This window comes from Trachurus japonicus, chromosome 5 (genome assembly GCF_045865225.1).
Source record: "Trachurus japonicus isolate A0001 chromosome 5, Traja_1.0".
NCBI lineage: Eukaryota > Metazoa > Chordata > Actinopteri > Carangiformes > Carangidae > Trachurus > Trachurus japonicus.
Window position 1 is genome coordinate 31,698,089 of NC_140911.1, and position 11,695 is coordinate 31,709,783.

The 11,695-nt window shown below is 43.5% G+C and overlaps 1 protein-coding gene across 1 annotated transcript in view; it reads right to left on the minus strand.

The window, feature by feature from the left end:
• The window catches only part of trim62.1 (tripartite motif containing 62, tandem duplicate 1), a 41,727-nt gene that overhangs the window by 26,455 nt on the left and 3,577 nt on the right, over window positions 1-11,695 (minus strand). The gene's annotated exons all lie outside the window — the stretch shown is intronic.

The following is an 11,695-nucleotide window of genomic DNA, read 5'->3' on the forward strand; positions in this document are numbered from 1 at the left end:
GCCTTAAAGCCCCCAAGGGAAATTTGTGATTTGTGGCATCGACTTGAGGGCTGAGGGGTGATGAGGTTTTTTTTTTTTAAAGACAGACTAAAAAGATGGAGAAAGATTACTTTAGATGAGAGTGTTGGTGAATTTTATGTTTATTCTATTGATCTCATTGATGAAACTGTAAACCTCGGGGAGGCAGGGTGCAACGATCATCACCTCACAGCTCAGAGTTACAGGGTTTCAAACTGGCAGACAGCCGCAGCTCGTCTGTGTTGGGTTTGGATATTCATGCTATATCTACCTGTGTGGGTTTTCTCTTTCCTCCCACAGTCCACAACCCACATGCTAAGTTAAATGTCAACTCTTAATTCCTTACTTATTACTTTTTTTTTAATCCATAAGATTTTAACTTCTTATAGCAAACGCTAGATGCAGATTTGTCTTAGAGGATTTCTGTTTGCGCTGCACTGTCGATTTAAATGACACTTCAACTACAGCTTCCCCTGTTTCTGCATTTTAACTATTTCAGATGTTTGACCTTCACGATATTGTGGTGTATATGCACTGCTACTTATACTCTAATCAACCCTATTCTAGCTTTCAAATAAAGGGGTCATTAGTTAGGCTGGTTTAAATGGCTATAATTAGAATCTCCACCCGGCCCTGCAGAAACCAAACACTCAAGAACCAAACCCAAATGCAGGCATAACAACGTGGCTCCGGAGAACTGGATTTCCTGCAAACACTATTATCTCTTTTGTGCTGCAGAGCGACTTCACTCTGTCGACACACACGGTAAACACACCCTGGAAACGACCCTTGGATACGTTCTGACTGCCAGCAGATTTGCACCACAAACTAAATACGAGCTCATGTCATCTTTTAGGAAAAGCTTCCCCGGGATTAGCCCAACCTCCAATAGTCAGCATGTTGTTCGTATAAAACCATGTAGTATGTGTCAGGCGCACAAATCACCTTGTGAAAAAACATGATGTGGTTGCATGCCAGCCAGCGCCACACGGCAGGGATAACAAACAGATTTGTTTGCTTCTGCCTCGTCTTAGCGGCGGGGGTGCAGCTGGAAGCTGTTGTGTCGTAGTTGTTGTGTATGCGTGATGCGGCTCTATCCGACCAAACTAAATGTTCGCTTCTGCTTCTCTTTCACTCAGTCCCCCGACATCAAATAAATATTTGGGGATGTATGCCTGCTTTGTCAAGCCACACTGTAAAATAACAGACTCTGTCTGCAGACACTGGCAGTACACTTCTATGAATTTTAAGTATAGCCTCCAGTCAGGTCTGCATGTTATTAAATCCCCTCATGATTTCCAATAATCTACATGATGTAGCCGGGATCATCACATAAAAAAAACTAATTTCAGGCGCTGTTCGAAGCACGAAGCAGGAGAAACACATCTCTGCATGATTAACACATGTCTTGTTTTTTACACTAAGAACCATTTTCAACCCAAACAGGCCTTCATCTGTCTCCTAAAACTGAACCTGAATGTGATTAAGCTCAAGAACACCATTCTCTGTTTATCACTTATCATAGGGAAGCTGAGGCCATCTAGACAAACAGCGCCCTGAGCAAACAAAACAGAAAATAAAGTCAATTATTAATGAATGCACTCCAGCAACTGTTTCACTTGCCAGAGCCAATTTCCTATTGCTTTAATGTGGGTCTCCAAGATGAAGAGATGAAAAAGTCACATTTTCTGTCCATACTCTCAACTGAGTTTATGTACCACTGTAATGGGCAGTGGTTTAACAAAGATAAAAGGTTTTTTGGAATACAGCAATTTAAAACAGAAACTTCTGATGAAAAGAATGACTGGGATTAAATTCCTTGGGGTAATAGTAGAAAATAAATTGTGCTGAAAAGCCTTGATATATAAATTATATCAAGACAAGGCAAAAGTTGCTAAATCTAGAACACTATACTGTACAAAGATGGGTCTAAATCGAGCTGCAGTCCACACCCTTGTTCCCTCACATGTCCATACATCTCCTACTGCTGGAAGCCGCCATAAGAAATGTAAACAAAGCTGATTAGAGAACCAACAAACCAACTCTAAAAGGCCTAGTTGACTTTAGAAAGGCTCCAATCATGTACAAAGTAATAAATCAAAAAGTACCAAACACTATTCAGTGATTGTTTCAGGTGAGGGACTGTAGAGTAAATATGACCTGAGAAATGTATCTGTATACATATCTAGATATGCATGTTTAAAAAAAAAATCCTTAGGACACATGCTAAATGTCATTGTCACAACCAAAGGAGACTATATATGGAACAACCACAGTGATAAAATGAAAACATGTTGAACAATACGCAAATTCAAAAGTCCTGAGCTGATATGGGATGGAAATGTGACGGTGTAGACATCGATCTGGACTGAAATATCCTTGAGTTATTTGAATATGTGGTCTGCAGTCGCTTGTTCTTCATTTGTTTGAATGTATTACCGTCCTTTGATTTGATAAGATACCGCACGGTTACAAGGTTGAGTTTCTATTTACATAACACAGCAGCCTATTACTGTCATCAAAAAATAGAAAAAGAAAAAAACTTTAAAAACTTTAAACTAACACGCACTGCACCAAACCAAAATCATCAACCCCTATTAACCTTGAATGGATCTGGCCCTCCCTGCCTGTGTGTGCATCAAAATACACTGAGGGTGAAACAGTTAGCTGAGGCTAACCTAGAGAAGAAGACATGGACATCATGTTAGGGCTGTTCGATTTTGTCCAAAAATAAAATCCCAATTTTCTTCTCTCAAAAACAAATTACGTTTTTTTTGTGAAATGACAAACAGTTTTATGTGTGTGCTGTTTGTGTCTCTACGGCAACACAGTACACCCAGATACATGAATGGGGACTGTACTATAATTACCCTAGAGTAAAACATCGATTTTACAATCTCATGTTTTTTTAACATCGTCCTAACTAAATAATCGCTATTACGATTTAAAACTGATGATTTGAACGGGCCTACATCATGTTGTGTGACTGACTCCTTATTTCTGGTGTTTTGCTAAGATTTCTGTCGACTTCACCTAAACAGCTGAAACACACACAGGTTACTCCGCGCGTCTCCTCCTCCATTTTGCTGTTCAGTGAAGTCCAACTCAGGATTTTGTTGTTCTCATTTACATATTTTTGTGTTTCCATTGTCAGGCAGCCGAGTGAGTGCTGTTTCCTGTGGGATTTTTTCACTCAGCAGACTGTTTTCAGCTCCGTTTTTCCAGCCGTCAGAAACACCATGCTTAGTGTGCACAAAAGTACAAAATGAAGACAACAATGCTTTTTCAGTTTCAGCTGGCACACTGTGGAAGCAGACTGGGAGCCAGTCAAAAGACATTCCCAAACACATCTACATACCTCTTGTAAAGCTTTAATATCTTTTTAATGAAACAGCATCTTATATACACAGACTGTATTTCCACTTCAAAATGACACTCTTGATAAAAGCTCATATACTGTTCACAGCCCTCTAAACGATGCCGCAGTTTACACTTTTAATGCTTGAGGAATGCTTGCTTGTTTTACAGCTGCAGTTACTGTGAGTCACAGCGGATAAGAGCGTCTGCTAAATGGCTAAACTGTAAACAGCTGCTCGAGGAGGAGCAGGAAACCTCTGTTAATGTTAATGTGCAGGCTGAGAGGAGCGGTGATCAGAGGAGCCAGGGCGCGGACAGCTGGCCGCTCCCTTCTGATTAGCCTGACCCTAGATGCTCGCTGAATGCATTACGGGAAATAAACAAGCTCTAAGAATACCTGGCCAAGGACGGCTGATTTGGCCGCAACTGGAAATGGAGTAATGGTGTTTAGAGTGTTATTAGGGATGTCAATCAATATACAGACCAAAGCAGGCAATGATGCAAAACTCTGCAAGCGCTACGGTCTCATTACAGCTCCATCAACAGGTGTTTTCTGGTTTTATTTAAATAGGTCTTTTTCCCACAATTCTGATAATATTGTACTGATTTTTTTTTTTACCACCCTTTCCCAAATCGCACAGATGAAATTAGACGAGGCGCGAGCATGTGTGAGATTTCCCTAACCCTTGAATGAGAGGTTTTGTAGGTATGGTGAACAGAATGACAACGCGTCTCTCTCATTGAAAGACAAGAGGCATTTAACATGTCAGCGTCTTCAGGGGGCCGGGTCCATCCGTCCCTCACGGCAACCAGTCGGCTCGGGGAGGTTCAGTGACAGTCACATCAGGCTGATTAGAAGCTGTAAATGAGGACTCCTATCAGCAGCAGGTCTAATTAAATCATCTGAGGCAAATCACGGACACAGGGAATTACAGGAGATTATGGCCCCCGTCCGGCCCCGTGTAGACCCCCACCCCAAAGAACAATGGCCTGTAATCTGTCTTCATTCTCCAGCTAATCAACCAACGCAGGGCTCGGAGTCTAACGGTAGAGACGGCGGGATGCAGTAGTTCACATCCACCCCCAAAAAAAGAAATCAAAGTGATGCAGACGAAAGTAAAAGGCAGGGAAGAAGAGTGAATATTAAGTGCTCTGCCCTACGATCACTTACCGCTCATGGATTTTTTAACATTTACCAAGCTCTGCAATTGTCTGTGCCTAAAAGCCATCTTCCTCAGCCTCTAATTTCACATTCAGCACATTTGACAGGTCATTCAACCTCTGAGGCAGTTGAAGAAAGAGTGGCCGTTTATGCAACACCTTCCACTGCCTGCACTTTATTTATTTATTTATTTTTTTAATTTAAAGTGATCTTTTATTGGAGTGTCAGTGATGTGCAGGCTGCTCTCCCTGCTGATCTGCCTCACATTAAGGAGGCCAGGGTTCGGCATTAAGCCTCAGTTTAAGCCTCAAAACTTTAAGGACAGCACTTCCCCTTTCATTCACTAAGATGACCAGCAAATCCCTCCTCGCCAGTGATCCCCCCCAGCCCCCACCCCCCTCTGACCTGCCGGGCCGGTCGGAGCTTGCACGCATCACTCCTGTGACCTGCAGGTTGGAACTAGTACGCGTCCAACTACTGATGCCACACGACGAGTATGATGCATTCAGATACAATGACTCATCACGAAACAGTCATGTGGGGAGAGTTTTGTCATTTCCACAGAAAAGAAAATACACCTCACAGCGCACCTCTTCGGATCAATGCTGCTGAGTAAATGAAACAGTCAGTTTCCAGTTTATTTAAGCAACTCTTTAAATCTAGTGAGCCATAGCACAGCCGTCCTGCTGTAAATCCTTAAAGCAGAAGTAAGCAGAATGTTTGTGTTAATATAAGTCTTAAATAGTTATATCTTCAGACAGCAATCACTTATATAGAGTGTTTGGTCTGAAACGGGTCTGTCAGTTACTCTGCTCTGCTGTAAGCAGAAGAGAAAACTTTCCTTGTATCCTACAACCTTTATCCAATGAGGAGAGAGAACGGCATAAAGGGGCAGTCCTCTCTCTGTGTGTGCAGCCAAGGGATGCGCGTGAATGTGGTGACGAAGGGACGAGGGCGGGGACTGCTAACTCCATCGGCTCACAGGAAGTTAGCCAAAACGACCGGATCGCTTACTTCTGCTTTAAGAAAGGACATATTATGGAAAAATCACTTTTTGAAGGCTCTTTAACATATATTTGGGTGTTTGTGTTGCCTTCCGGCCCCCAAAATGTGAGAATTGACAAAAAACCCTGTAATGTTCAGGCTCCCTAGGTTGGAATCCATGTGGTTTTATGAGCTGTTCCCTCAGTTGTCTTCCAGTGATGTAACTAGGTTTTGAATTTGCATAATACCACCCCTACCTTGGACCAGTAGAAGGGGCGGGGCAAGCAGTGGTTCATTTGCATTTAAAGTGACAGACACTGAAACCAGCCGTTCTGAACAGGGCTGTCTTGAGAGGATGAAAAGAGCTGTGATGTTTGATCCTTGTGGTATTTTGACCACAGCATGTCACAGACATGTCTTTAAGACACCTGGGAAACTATTTTAATTTGGGAAAAGGAGGCATGATATGTCTCCTTTAATGAGAGTCATAATGTTCAGAAGGGAACTGTTTAATTATAGTATCATTTATATGGTCATTTTGGAGGCAAGTCTCAACCATAGATCAGCATTATGGCTCTGACAAAGGCGAGATATGCTACTGTTGCAATAGACTGCATTACTTTTAAATAGGTGTCAAGAATATCTGTTTAACAGTGTTGGAGAGGATCCACTGGTGCAAGTCTGAACTAAGGTGGCATTTCTGTGGAATGGCTTCAATGCAACATTTCCCCATATATTTCATAGTATCTACATGAGTCATGACACATACTCATCTTACTTGGAACCAGACAAAACATAACCAGTGGCTTGTCCAAAAAGACGCTAGTTTTGTCGCTATAGTTGCTTTTTAGAGAAGAAGTGTTAAATTCTCTCTTTAACTCTGCGGGCTGTAAACCCCCTGATGCACCGATTCATCAACTTCATCACTCAGTCATGATGAGTGGTCATGTTGTAATCTAATCATAAAATCTTCAGTGAAACATTTCGTTTTCACTTCCTCCTAAAGCGTCTGAAGATGCTCTTGGGTTTCCTTAGGGTTTGAAACAGAACATAAGATGGATGGTATCAGCCTCACTGTACTTGTGCTTAACACCGTCTGGTCTCTTCTCACCTCACGGCATGTTGCTGTTGAACGTGAACATTTTTTTCCCCTCTATCAAACACATGGCAAATTGCAAGTCCAACCCCCCTGTGCGGAAGGTCTACATAAACCTTGCTAATGCACAGCAGATGTACAGACATCTGACTCACTTAAGTGGACGCCTAAGTAATCATCTAAACAAGACAAAATGCTACTTGTGATGGACGCTACAGCTCTTCTTTCTGCAATCAATGCAGCTGTTTATCTGCTAAATTACCAATGGCATGGGCTCAAAGTAAACATTAATCCGGCCCCGAGCATCATCAGCAGTATCGGTGGTTAAGTGCAGGACAGGCCGCCGCCTCTCCCTCGCTGCTCTAACCAAACATGACTGTTGTGTCTTTCCCCATGGCTCCTTTTCCACATGAATGCCGCCTCTCTGCCACACCACCCCGACTGACCGCCGAGCTGGACACACTCATTTGTTTTGGGGGTGGGTGGGGTGGGGAAAATTAGCAGGGTGGGGGGCTGGGAACTAACTTCTTCAAAGGAATCGGTTACCAAACGAGATCTGTGGCATTTAATAAAGCACATACCTCAGGAACGGGGAGAAGATTACTGAGAGGGAAGACACGCGGGAGGGAGGGACAAAATAAAGAGACAGAGAGATGGAGCTGCTACAGGGAAAGGAGCGCAGACTGAGGCGAGCCACAGGGGAGATGGCAGCCGTGGGTGCCCTTGAAATTGCCTGACTCATTACTGCAGCAGCACGGCCGTGCGTGGTGATGGCAGGCTTCGGAGAGCGCTCTCGGCTGGGCTCTGTCAGTCGGAGAGTGAAAGACAGCCCCTGTTTTCAAACCACCAGAGGAACACTTCAAAGGCTGGCGTGCTCATTCTGCTCTTTCAAACAACCGCCCTGCATCACGGCGAGGCAAATGGGAAAAATGCAAATACATTTTTCACCATTAACGCCGTGTTTGTGGTGTGATAAGGAAGAAATAGCTGCGCACCGGGAAAACCGTGTTAATGGAGGACACGGTGCACAGGTGCACCCGGACGCTTTGAGTGACAGGTCTGTGTGGGAGACTCAGTAATCGTTTAATTCTTCAGCTGCGTGGGTTTTAGTCAAACTCAAACTGGCGTCCCTGCACAGCTGCCTGCTGCTCCTCCTCCTCCTCTTCTTCTTCTTCTCCCTCTTCCAACTGCAGTATCTATAGTCTCACAAAATAAAGTTAAGTCCCCAAATGTGCATGGATAACCAGGGGCTGCAGTCTTCTTATCTGGTCCTGCACCGCTGTCAAGTAGAGCGTGAAGATGTCCCCAAGGCAACTAGACAGCAGGAAGAGTCTGTCTCGCCCTGCAACGCCGTGGCTGCACACACAGCTCCACTGACAGTCTCCATCATCGCAATTAAGGCACAGCGGCTGCTGTGGATCCCACTTTGTCCTCCGCAGGAGCTGGCTGCCAACTTCAGGCCACAGTGGTGTGATAATAAGTGCACAGCTTCGTCCAGCTCCAATCAGGGTTGCGGCGAGCCAGCCAACCGCTATTTAAGATGGCGCCAGCCCTCCAAGTGCAGTATGACAGAGAGAGGGAACTGTAATCTCATCATTGCCTACGATAAAAGGCGTTATTTACCGGAACACGGAGCACATACTTTTTTTACGGGGTGAAGGAATGGGGCTCGGTAGATAAGAATGTTTGGCTTCCCGGGTTTAACCTCATCTAACGAGTTCAATGAGCGAGACTGAAGGGGCCACATTTTTCTCGACGAAATAAAGAGAGGATTTAAAATGATGTGTATTAAGAATCTGGAGATTTCTAGAGATGATTGCGGCCCTGACTGTTAAATGTTTTAGTTCTCAAGAAGTTTAAGATAATTTTGCATTAAGAGGGCTTTCTGCTCTTGCACATTAGGTTTAAATGGTATTTAATGCCCTCCAATGCGATTGGCGGAATAAAACCGCTCCTAATCAGAATGCATTAGTTCCCTGTGAAATCTCCGCTCCCTGAAGCGAATGGCAGAGCCACAGACAAATCCTCCTACCATCCCACCTTAATGTCCTTTATGTCGAGAAATGCGTACAGGCAAGCAATTATGTGTTGGGGTGGATGTTTATCAGATGCGTGTGCGTCACTTCTGCAGCAGCAGCAGCAGCAGCAGCCGGCTGCTACATGTGTTTGTGCATTACAAATTCTGGCCGCGGGAGCGTTTAGGAAAAGGAAGAGGATGCAAATCAGCAGGAGGTAAAGCTCTCGACGCAGCAGCAAGACTCAGGGCCCGGGGTCAGCAGAGTGACATGCCAGGCTAAGGAGATTACAACCGACCAAAGGCTGCACTCATCAGTGGACAGTGGCCAGTGAAACACACTGTCAACATAGTTAAAGCGGCGGTGGCCATGACATAACAGAAGTGTGTGTCATCTCTGAACCCTGTGGAATTGTAGTCTCTTGCAGAATACAAAATCTAAGGCTTTGAATTCTTGTGCATGGTGTAACAATAAGTTAAAGCTTATGTAAAATGTAAAAAGTAAGCCACGAATACATGGCCATGGCTAAACTACGGTATGTATTCAAAGATCAAATGCTCCTCTTGATGAGTCACCAAGGGAATTCAGCAGCTTTGGGCTACGAGCGACTGTTCTCATATTTCTATTTTTCATGGTGGCAGATTGTAAAGGGCTGGTCCAAATGCCTGAGTGATGACTGTAGATGTTGTTCTGGGTTTTTGTAGTTCTGATTGTGAAACACACAGATCATCAGTGCTGCGTAAGAACAGCAAGGTGGCGGTGCGTGTGTGTGTGTGTATGTCATCCTGCTCCTCCAGCGGCTGACAGGCTGAGGGGATGATGTAATGTAATAAACACTGCTGGGAAAAAAAGGACAATAACAGTGAATCATTATTCACCAGATCTCACTATGATTTTTAATTACTCTGAGGAAAAAAAAAAAAATCTTTTCCGGAATATTTTGGAAAAAAACAAAAAACACAGACTCTTTGGAAACTGTTCTGAAAGTGCCAAAGTGTCAAACAATTCAACACAAAAGAGGCTAAGCTTTGGCTTTCAGTCCACCAAATCCTTTTCCCCTGATCGACCAACTTTCCCACCCTACAAAAACTCTAAGGTTCATTTTAAACCAGGCCACCAAGCTGGCACCGCATGTTCCTAGTCAAAGTGTTGGAGCCCATTGCTGCGGTCCTTTAACACGCTGTCACCATGCTGTTTTGGCACTTTAGTCCGGCTACGTCAGCCCTGATGCTAAATGAGAAGTTACAACCTGAGGACACGGCGAGACATAAAAAATAAACATGTGGTCCATCAGCTGCCACGTCCTAAAGTTTGTGTTTGTCGGGTAAGGCAGGAGATGTTACGTAACAAACCGGCCCACTTGTGGATCTGAAAGGGCGGCCATGCCAAGCTCATCATGGGACGCGGTTGTTTCCGATGGGGCCTCTGTGTGCTTGTATTCTCTCTCACAGTATTGTAGATCTGGGAAGCCTCCAACGCTCCTGCCAGAATACCAAATGCCAGATCGCTGCCTTGAAAGGAGCTCCAAGCTGAGGGACAAGCTGGTGTCCAAGAAAAGAGAAACATCTTGTGCTGGGCCTAATTACTTCTGCTCCCAGATTACACAGTTTTGACCTTTCTCAGGCTTTCAGCGCGGAGCCTGATTGGGAGCTAAGGAGAACAGCATTGATGTTCACAGCACTGTTAATTACGCTGAACATGGAACGCAGACAGGTACAGCTGTAGCTCTGTGCTACCCAGTGACGACGTTTAATGTGATCTATTGATTAAACTAACTGTATCTTTCTTTCACTCTGTGGTTAAAAGCCTTTATTAGGTCCCGGCAAACACCTCAGGGAAGCTATTTGGTGACAGGCCAAATGATATTTTTCTCATAAACTAAAAAGCAGATTAAATTTGCCCCGAGCAAAACACAAGAGGTATATCCATCATGTCTGTGAAAGCTGCAATAACAAATGCTTAAAGGAAGAAGAGTTTTTCATGAAGGGCATATGAAATATATTAACGTATTACCATTATGAGTCCACTTTTAAAAAAAAACTGCAATATCATACAATCTACATCAGGCTTCTTATGGCCATTTTTCTGATTCTAAAATCGGAAGATGATGATACCCTTGTTCTTTTCATTTGATTTATTTAGGAGTTTATTATATATTATATGCAAGATAAAAAATATCCTATACAAGTTCAATCATCACATTGGATAACATTGTAGTTATAATTTTCTCTATTCACTACAGTACTTTGGACTGGACTGTCAGCTCAGTCGATTCAGCCGTTCATGCTGCCACTCAAAAAACAAACTGATAAAAACGACAGCTTGACAAACTGACAGCTATTCAATGATACGTCTCCCTATTCCTCCATCAGGTAGAGTTTTTAAATCAGCTGTGGTCTGCATATAAATCTGCTCATTGTTTCAGAGCGCTGAGGGCAGAGTTGTCAAAGATGCACTTTTAAGAGGGTGAGAGATCAGTGGAATGAACAGACCACCGCACTTATACCGTCTCTGCATCCAAAAGCTATACATAGATAATGCAGTGTTGTGGTTTGAACTGCAGTGATGTGTGTAAACCTTCCACAGCCGCACAGCTGAGGGTCAATCATCAACATAATGGTCTGTTTCTCATCAGAAAGCACACTGCGATGTTTGCCAAAAAGACTGGGTATCGAATGCTTTTTACACTGCATCAAAGCAGATCTGAATACATTGAATACTGAATACATGCTTCAGTAAGGGCAGACTTCAAGAAAATAAGACAGACTACATAACATTTGACTGGAATGTGTTTCTATGCATACTGGAGCAAAGAAGGAACAGGATTAGGAGATTTGTTTCACAGTTATTGGATTTTGGCTCTGTGGGAATGGAATTATCCAAACAGTGAGAGGAAAGCAAACACTGAAGCAGCCCTGCTAATGTGGAAAAAATGACTCATTGTAAACACATATGACACATTAACATACGGTTTATAAGGAAGTTCATCAATGCCGCTGTCATGAAAAGGTTATTGGCTCATTGAGATTTTTGCCTTTTCCCCAAATATTTCAACAAACAATG